Below are 10,401 nucleotides of genomic sequence, written 5' to 3' on the forward strand. Positions count from 1 at the left end.
AACAAAACAACCTAAAATTGTATTTTTTTGCATTTGCGTATTCCTAAAGGCTGGTGCATCACAGTTCAGACTTCACTCATTGGCTAAAAACAATGAGCAGCTGACTTATCTCCCAGAAATCACTTAGAAGGATGATCTGTACATTTTGCTTTATAACTTTACTACCCATAGAGCTAGAGGCTTACTTTCTTAAAATGAAAGCTCAGAGTTGGATAATCTATCTGAAAAAAAATGAAAAATAAACCAAAACATGTATTTATTTCAAAGTGGGAAGTAGTTAAAATATATTTGAAAAATAGTTGTCGCCGTCTAAACTCTGTTGTAGCATTCAAATAACATCTGTAGTAGTTGGTAGTAAGAATCGAGACCACAGACAATTAAATATTTATTTATATTTTCTGTTTTGATAACCATCTGACAAGTTTTGGCAACAAGTTAATATGGAGCGGATGGGAAGTTGTATGTCAAGTAAGAATATCTTCTATGTTCTATTAGATTAGACTTTCCCCCCTTTTTTAAGTTGATTTCTCTTATCTTTTTGTATTAATGGATGATGAATAATGTTGTTTTTTTAATTAAGCAAATAAAATTTAAAAAGAAAGAAAGAAAGAAAGAAAGAAAGAAAGAAAGAAAGAAAGAAAGAAAGAAAGAAAGAAAGAAAGAAAGAAAAAGTGAGTTCAGAGTCTTGGCCTCTTGAAGGCATGGTGCTTAGTGCAATAGCACAGTCTGAGCCATTATTGGCTGTACAGGTTTTGAGCTAAACTTGGCCCAAGGAGGTGTGTGTATGTGTTCCCTCCACTTTCCATTAAACATTTCCCCAGAACTCTGCAGTCTCCCTAGCTGCTGACACTTCCAGAGCTGAAAAAGCCTCATGGGAGGAGCTCTCTCATGATGTCACCCAGGAAGGCTGCCGAGTGAAGAACACTGGTGGGAATGACGTGGAGAAGGAAAGAAAGGAGAAACAATCCTTAACCAGCTCAAAAGTAAGCACATAAAAAAATCCTGCACCTCACACCTGAGAATTTCACCAAAATGTATTTATTTTATCATTTATTTCATAAAATGTATATACCACTTGATTTTTTAAAATAAAACCTCAGAGTAGTTTTCAAAAAGAATAAAATGTTTAAAACAGTTTAAAACAACTATTTAAAACATTACACACCCTCCAACATTTCTCTGGTGAACACAGGGATGTCCTACTTAAATAACAACAACAACAACAACAACAACAACAACAACAACAACAACAACAACAACAACAACAACAATATTTTTCTTATTCATACCCTGCCCATCTGACTGGGTTGTGCCAGCCGCTCTGAGCAGCTTCCAACGTATATAAAAACATAATAAAACATTAAATATATAAATTTCTCTATACAGGGCTGCCTTCAGATGTCTTCTAAAGGTTGTATAGTTACTTGTCTCCTTGGCTTAGGGATCAGCTAGCTCAGGGGTCTGCAACCCGCAGCTCCGAAGCCGCATTTGGCTCTTTTACACCTTTGCCGCGGCTCCGGGGCAGATACTAGCGAGGGGAGGAGGTGCATTGTGCGCCCCGACACTCCCCACTGTGGCGGGTGCTGTACAGTGGTGCCCCGCAAGACGAATGCCTCGCAAGATGAAAAACCCGCTAGACGAAAGGGTTTTCCGTTTTTCGATGCGCTTCGCAAGACGAATTTCCCTATGGGCTTGCTTAGCAAGATGAAAACGTCTTGTGAGTCTTGCGATTTTTTTCACTTCCCCCCCTTTTTCTAAGCCGCTAAGCCGCTAATAGTCTTTAAGCCGCTAAGCCTTTAATAGCCGCTAAACCGCTAATAGCACTAATCCGCTAAGCCGCTAATAGGGTTGCTTCGCAAGACGAAAAAACCGCTAGACGAAGAGACTCGCGGAACGGATTATTTTCGTCTTGCGAGGCACCACTGTACTGGCTGTGACGTCGCATGGGGGCGGTGCATGCGTTAGTCACCTTCCCGCCCGCCCGCTACATTGTAAGGGGCATGTACGCTGGTCACTGCATTGAAAGGGGGCATGTACGCTGGTCACTGTTTTGAAGGGGAGTGAAGAACACACACACACAAAAAGGTAACTTGTGAATTTAACGTTTATTTCTATGAGGAGGAGTAATTCTGAGGGGTCAAACAAAGAAATAATTTTTAAAAAGTGACAAAAAAGTTATTTTTATAATGACGAGTTTTGCGGCTCCCAGTTGTTTTTTCTTCGGAAACAGGTCCAAGTGGCTCTTTTTGTCTTAAAGGTTGAAGACCCTTGAGCTAGCTCCATGCCCTCCAATATTTCTCTGATGAAAATAGGGACGTCCTAAGGAAAAGTGGGACATTCTGGGATCAAATCAGAAACTGGGGCAGCTTCTGTAAATCCGGGATTGTCCCTGGAAAACAGGGGCTCTTGGAGGGGTCTGACATTATACAAAATCAAATTAAACATGCAGTTGGTAGGCTGCATGGAAGGGCCTTGTAAAGGAGTATCTGAATTCCTGCTCAAGGCAGACCTCCTGACAGCCTCAGATCACTGTCGGCAGCCTGACTCAAGCCAGGGCAACATGTGGATGTCTTGACTGAATCCTGGATCCCCTACTCCACCCTGATCACCCTGGATTGTCGTGGGTTTCAGCCGAATCCAGTGCTCAGCCTTAGTACAGACACACTCACACAACCTACTTTGCACCAGGATGGCAGGTGAAATTCCCTTGCATTTCTTGCATTAAGAAATGGAAATGCTAAAGGAACTTGCAATTTGGACATGGAACCCTGACAAAACCCATGTTAAGGGTGTTTTAAGAAGTATGGTATGAGAATGGGGAGATAGTTCAGTCAGTAGAAGAAGACGAAGAAGAGTTTGGATTTGATATCCCGCTTTATCACGACCCGAAGGAGTCTCAAAGCGGCTAACATTCTCCTTTCCCTTCCTTCCCCACAACAAACACTCTGTGAGGTGAGTGGGGCTGAGAGACTTCAGAGAAGTGTGACTGGCCCAAGGTCACCCAGCAGCTGCATGTGGAGGAGCGGGGAAGCAAACCCGGTTCCCCAGATTACAAGTCCACTGCTCTTAACCACTACACTACACTGGCTCTCTTATGGGGCTCTTAAACTTTGACCTGAACCCCCTGAAACAGGGCTTTCCTTCCTAAAAAAAAAGCTCAACAACTTTGACCTGAACCCCCAGAAAGGGGGTAGATCACTGCCAGTCTTTAACTCTGTGAGTAGATTGCAGTCTCTTGGGAGTTGACCATCCCTGCTCTATAAGACCTAAGGTGAGAAAGCATGTTCTCCCTCATGGAGAGCACGTGTTGCGGTGGGGTCTGCCGAGCCACCCCTCTGTTGCCAGGCAGGGTTCCTAGAGAGGGCCTAGGGCAAAGATTGGATGGCTGGGTTGCTCGGGTAAAAGTTACGTTGGAATTTGGGTGGGAGGGGTAAAAGGTTTTAAATACTCTGCACGCAGCCTGGAGCTTTCTCTTTGCTGCGTGCAATGGATCACCCACCCACCCGCCCTAAATTAAAGGTTTTTTTGCGTTGACCTTGCTATGCCTGTCATGGGGTCGTCTGCCGTTGGGGCAGGGGCCTGGTAGGAATTTTGTCCATCTGGCTGATTGTCTGGGCCATTTGGTTTTTGCCTACTGCGTAGCAAATCATCACAACTTGTAAGGTTGCAGTTAGGCATTGGTTATAAATTGGTTGGAGGAGGGGTTAGGATAGGCTGGGCCTGCCCCTCCATGGTTGCTGCGGAAAGGGAATTCCGTTAAAGGAATCCACGGGCTTGCCATCTTTTTGTCCGAATCCCTGGATGGGACTAGGGCCGGCAAGTCCTGGGGAGCATGCGGGGAGAAGTGAAGGCCTGTGACTCAGCTCCATTTCTCCCCGATATTGTTTTCCCTTACTGGCTTTCGGTGGTACCCAGAAGTCAGTTCTGTCCCCAGGCGGCGGGGGACAGATAGTCTTAACCAATGCCTAAATAACCACTCACACTTATGTATTTCAATAAAGTTGTGGCCAAAATTATGCCAAAAACCTTAAACAAAAATAATGTGTGTGATGTGAGTTATTTGGGGGGTGGCTTGGAGACCTCGACACGCAAAGTGTTTATTTAAATTATTAGTCTCCTTCTCTAGTGCCCCCTCCTCCTACCTGTGATTTGGTTATTCATTATATTGTACCTTTCCTCCAGAGAGCCATGGGGAGTATAAATCAGCAGTCTTCTATCCAAAGAACTGTCCAATCCAGATCTGCTTAGAGTCAAAGTCCCACCTTCCTAATCACTTCCTATCACCACAAACACAAGTCTTTTCCATCAGTGTTGTTCACACAACCAGCTATGAATTCCTGAGTGTTGAGGAATCAGGTGGTTAAAAAATGAAGCCATGTGAAAAAGTCTGTAGATGGTCTTCCTTATATGACCTATTAGTTTAGCAGAAGATTGGCAGATAAGCGAAAACTTTCTCTTTTTCTGTTTTACAGTCTAGGGACATTAAAGCCATGGCTGTCTCGAATTTCACTGGTGGATATAGGGTGAACATTTCCAGGAAATCAGAAATCAGCACAGAAGCATTTCTCCTCTATTTTGTAATGAGAACGGATGGGAGTGGGTGTGGGGAGTATTGTAAGGAGAGAAACGTTGCGTTTCTGAAAGCGTTAAGCACAGTTGTAACGATCCATAAGCAAAGATCAGACACCACAGAAAGGTTCTATAATTACTGCTGGGAAAACATAGCAACTCTTGCCATTTTTACTGTTATTATTCGCAATGCTATTAGGAGTTGGATTATTACGAAATCGTGGCTGGCACAGATGGCTGCTCTGCTTTGAGGTCTGCTTTAGCCTGGTTTTTTTTAATCTGCATTTTTCCCCCTCTAGATGTTATAGGGTTTGGGGCAATTTTTGGCTTCTCTTATTTGCTTGATAATTGTTTTCTTTTTTGGAAAAAAAGTTTTTACTTAATTAGTAGGAATATGCTTATGTTGATAGCATGCTTCTTTCATTCTACTCCCTGCCCCCAACTTTCAGCAAATGGGTTCCATAATGCAATTTTACCTTCTGCTGTCTGGAATTGGCTCAGGGTGCCTGTTTCTATGGCTGTGGCAGCTGGAATATTGGCATTGACTACAATTGCCAGGCCAGCTCTGTTATGAGGCAGGGTGGGGCAGACCTCCTCAGGTGGCAGACTCTGGGGTGCTGTTCCAGAGCAGCAAATTGTCAATTATTGAGTTTATTGTTATATTCTTACCAGCATGGGAAAGTGCCATTTTGATTTTCTGCCTCAGGCAACCACAATATCTTTGATTGTCTCTTTTGTGACCAAACTTCCTCTCCAGTGAAAGTTCAAGGCCAATTTGAGGTTTCTACTTTTGAGGGAAGAAAGAGATTTGATCGCTCCGGCAACATTTGATCAATGTAGCAACTGCGTTTGCGTCTGCATGGAGGTGTTTCACGTTCCTTTTCGCAAACTGTAGAAAACATTGCTGCGGGTTGTTAGCCAAGCTGCGCTCTGGGTTTTACTTGCTTCCCACAACAGCAATGGATATCTGTCTGAAAATCCAGGGAGGACCATTCCTGGGCTTGAACCTAGGGAGATAGTGCTGAATATAAAACTTTCTTCCACCCCTGACCCAACAACCTGGAAGACCAGAATTCATGTGATGATGATATCTTAGGTCAGGCACGCCCAACAGGTAGATCAGGGGTCTGCAACCTTTAAGACAAAAAGAGCCACTTGGACTCGTTTCCGCGAGAAAAAAAAAAACTGGGAGCCGCAAAACTCGTCATTATAAAAATAACTTTTTTGTCACTTTTTTATTATTTCTTTGTTTGACCCCTCAGAATTACTCCTCCTCATAGAAATAAACGTTAAATTAACAAGTTCCCTTTTTTGTGTGTGTGTTCACTCCCCTTCAAAACAGCGTACATGCCCCCTTTCAATGCAGTGACCAGCGTACATGCCCCTTGCATGGGCCCCCATGTGACGTCACAGCCAGTACAGTGCCCGCCACAGTGGGGAGTGTCGGGGCGCACAATGTGCCTCCTCCCCTCACTAGTATCCGCCCCGGAGGTGTAAAAGAGCCACATGCGGCTCCGGAGCCGCGGGTTGCAGACCCCTGAGGTAGACTGTGATCTACCGGTAGATCACTGAATGTCTGTGGTAGATCACTGGTAGATCAAGAAGCCCCCCAAGAAGCCCTGCACCCAAAAAACGGGGCTTTCTTCCTCCCCAAAAAAACCCCATGTTAAGGATGTTTTAAGAAGTATGTTATGAGAATGGGGAGAAAGCACAGTCAGTAGAGCATGAGAGTCTTAAACTTTGACCTGAACCCCCCCCCCCAAAAAAAAAACAGGGTTTTCCTTCCTGAATAAAACTCAACAACTTTGATCTGAACCCCCAAAAAGGGGTAGATCACTGCCAGTTTTTAACTGTGAGTAGATCGCAGTCTCTTGGGAGTTGGCTACCCCTGTCTTAGGTGGTAAACAGCAAGCACTGAACAAAATACAAGGGATGGTGACCCAGAGACAATAGGCAAGGTCTCTATCACCATCTGGGCAAGATCAACAGGTAAAACATGAATTATAAGAGTCAACGCTGCATCAATTCCCAGTGTGCCCCAAGAGGAAATTGCAAAAATGTTAACCAGGAAGGAGGAACTGGAGGAAGTTCTCCCATTGTTCCTCTCAGCCCCAGCATTCAGTTGGATTTGGATGACCTTTTGCCTTCCATGCACATGCCTCATGTAATGCTCCTTAATATAGGCATTACAATTCAACCATATGCTTTTCTAAAAAATACAGATTTGGCCACCCTGTTCCAAATATGGCTGCTTCTTTTGTCTCTCTGCCAAACCCCAACCAGATGTATAACAACAACAACAACAACAGCAACAACAACAACAACAACAACAACAATTTATTTCTACCCTGCCCATCTGGCTGGGTTTCCCCTGCCACTCTGGGTGGCTTCCAGCCGAATATTAAAAACAAAACAGCACCAGACATTAAATCTTCCCTAAACAACAACATCATTATCATTTAGAGTGCTGTGGAGCAGGATGGGACAGCATTGCTTACCTGGTTTCCCAACGTGGAGGTCACCACCGGTAACAGAAGGAAAGAGCAAGGTGGTGAGGAGTTGGAATGGTGCGGTTGTATTGTTGAGAGGGTTGGATTGGCTCTGTTCGGCCCTACCAGCTGCTTCTGCTGTTATATAGGGAAGGGCATCTCTGTGGCTCTTTTGAAATGCTCTAGCTGCCCTGCCAAAGGTTTTGAACAGGCAAAATGCTTGTGTGTTGCAGCATTCTTTGCAATGAAATGGGGCCCTTTGCAGCTATGACTGTTTGACTGTGAGCACCCAGTATCTGAAGGTATCTGAAGAAGTGTGCATGCACACAAAAGCTTATACCAAGAACAAACTCAGTTGGTCTCTAAAGTGTTACTGTTGGACTTGCGTTCGACCGAGCTCCTCCGGTCGAGTCCTCCGATGTGATTAATGACCTGAGCCTTTGATGAGGCTCCAGGCATGTTCCCCATTACGCAGAGTATCCAGCACGCAGGGAAGGATGAGAAATTTGAGCTACATTGCAAAGAGTTTTATTTCTAACTACGCAGACAGAAAAGAAACATCCTCTCTCTGTGAGAGCTGAGAGGCAACTGGAACAAAGGAACAGGAAACCAGGAACAACAACATCCGTCTCCTGTCTCCTGTGAGACTTCCAGCAGTTTGGAATCCCTGGAATGTAAACAGAGTCTTGTGACTCCAAGCACTGCACCAGTAGCGCAAACAGAAACCTAACAGCAACTGGACTATTTTATATATATATATTGACTGCATCAGACCAACACGGCTACCTACCTGAATCTAGCACCCAGTGCTGTCACAGCTGCCTCTGCACAATGCCTAATATGAGGCCCTAATTCAGAGACAAGCAATGGCCAGAAATGAATATCCCTTGAAGATATGCTGTGTGTTTTTTTTTAAAGCACCAATTCAGATTTCAGAATTAGGTATTTACATTAATATTAATGAAATCAGCCCATGCTAGTCCTTTACAAACGCTAAATATGACAATTTAATCCTCAACAGGAGATGGCAACCCCAATAAAGGCAAATTCCATGTTCGGGATCATTAGAAAGGGGATTAAAAATAAAACTGTCAATGTCCTAATGCCTTTACACAAATCTGATGGCTGTATATTACCTCCAGTATCACAGGCAGTGTGTCTCACTGAATATCCTCTGATGAGCAATGTGAGTGGGCGAGTGCAATTATGCTCATGGTCTGCTTGCAAACTTACCTGAGGCATTTGATTGGCCACTGTGGGGAGACTAGAAGGGAAGGCTACAGTGGCCTTTGGTCGAACGCAGCAGGGCATTTCTTAGTTCTTCAAACTGCTCAGACAGCTGCACTCTCCCGAGAGAAGCCTCCTTTTGGGAACATGTCAAGAGCAGTAACTTCATGCTGTCCTACTTAAGTTCTGCTGTGGTGCAGAGCTGCTCCAGAACTCAGGGAAGGATGAGTTCAGAAACGGGTGTTCTGGTTGGATTCTTTGCATTCAATATATTTCTAGGCCACGTTTCATTCAAATGAATCCCAAAGGGGCTTACAAACAATAAATAATGATAATATGATAGAACGTAATAGAATATCACAAATACAGCATAAATCACATTGAATAATTAACAAACCACCAGCGAAACAATTACAATCTATAAAACACTGTTAACAAAGCTTGTTATCACCCAGCAGCTAATGATGAGCACGTTGTCCATTAGTTCTTCTTGCATTTTGCATTATCTTATGGAGTGTTTCTATATCCTTTACTTGCTCATGAGCTTCTTATTTCTTATTAAAGGCAGTGCAGAAAGAGTCCTTATTCAAAACTATTGAGTGCCTAGCCAGTGCTATGCTGAAATCCCTATTGCTTGTGCAATAAAGACTGGTGGTCTGACCAAGGGCAGATTAGGGTGAGGACACTACAATCAGGCAATGGAACCTGATTAGTTTTGCCTCAACCGAATCTTTATTGTCTTGTGGAAAACCAAAGGTGGGCCTTTTCACTGGTGGCACCAGTGCTGTGGAATACACCCCCCAAAAAAAGAAAATATGAGAGGCCACATAAGTTGGCATTCTGCCAGCTCCTGGAGACACAACTGTTATGGCAAGTGATCTCACGAACTGAACATCTGGTTTTATTGTTTTAACTGTTGTGTTGTTGTTGTTGTTGTTGTTGTTGTTGTTGTTTTTAAAAAACAACAAATTTGCTTTGAATTTTAATTGTTTGTCCCATTGTACATTTCACCTAAGGAAGTTTTAATGCCCCAATGGAATTGCTATTGCGTGTTTAATGATGTACTGATTAAATAGTTGCAAACCACCGAGAAGCTGCTTTGTCATGGAAGCGGTACACTCATAATAATAGTCTGACTCCATCAATTCCAGCACCGTCCCACATCGCCAGTTGCAATTCTGACACAGGGGCTGGGCTGGGTCAAAAAATGACTTTGCTGGGCCCGTACCACCCCCCCCCCCAAGCAAAGGTGCTGACTGGAACACCTGTACGCATCAGCCCTGTCACTTCTTAGCCTTCTTATTGCTTCCTTTTTGCCTGCTTTTCTAAATCAATGAGAAATTGCAACAGGGAGGAGAAGGAACTGCTGGTGCCCCTCTTCTTTGGGTCATTGGGACAGGAGTTTTGTTGGTTGTTGTTGGCATCTGCTTGTCTCAAGAGACAATGGAGTGTGATTCAGCAGTGCCTTCCTCAGTAAGTTTCCATCCTCGCTACAACAGGTGCAGGCAAGGGTGCCAACTGGAATAAGATCGATCACATGACTTGGTATACACACATCATTTGAATGGCAACACCCATCAACTGGCGGAGCTGATCCCTTAAAATATTTTATTGGGGGGCCCTTGGAGTTGGCTCCTTTGGGTCCAGGAGGTCCTTGCCAGTGAACTGCTTGCTGGAGTGGGGGACCTTAGTAGATAGATAGATAGATAGATAGATAGATAGATAGATAGATAGATAATTTGTAGATTATTTATTGTTAGCTGATCCAGTAGTGTGCAAGAGAAAGGAATATGTGGCTTTGACGGTGCACTAACATTCTGTTATCTAGCCACAAAGATCCAAAATGAAAGATTAAAAGCACCTGCAGTAGTTTTTCCCCTGCAGCATTCTAAGTCCAAGCTTACTCCAAGTTGGTACTGGCTTTAATAATCTGTGAACAATGACTTTTTCTTCATCATCTTAACTTTAATTCAGCTGATAAGCGACTTTGGGTAAATCTGTCTGACGGTCGATCCTGGATCCGTAGTCTTAATACAGGCCACCACCCTGAAACAAGGCTGGATTGAAGGACCAACACAGTCACGTATCTACTAAGGTTGCCTAACATCAATTTACA

The 10,401-nt window shown here is 43.8% G+C and overlaps 1 long non-coding RNA gene across 1 annotated transcript; it reads left to right on the forward strand.

Annotated features, from left to right (window-relative positions):
* The first annotated feature begins 737 nt into the window (after nt 1-737).
* Nucleotides 738-6,176, forward strand: LOC310686675. The gene is made up of 4 exons (XR_014516037.1): nt 738-983; nt 4,183-4,356; nt 5,327-5,683; nt 6,112-6,176. It is a non-coding gene; the product is annotated as an uncharacterized lncRNA (long non-coding RNA).
* The last annotated feature ends 4,225 nt before the right edge of the window (nt 6,177-10,401 follow it).

The sequence above is a fragment of the Podarcis liolepis genome, assembly GCF_965112155.1.
Source record: "Podarcis liolepis genome assembly, chromosome: 9".
NCBI classification, from domain to species: domain Eukaryota; kingdom Metazoa; phylum Chordata; class Lepidosauria; order Squamata; family Lacertidae; genus Podarcis; species Podarcis liolepis.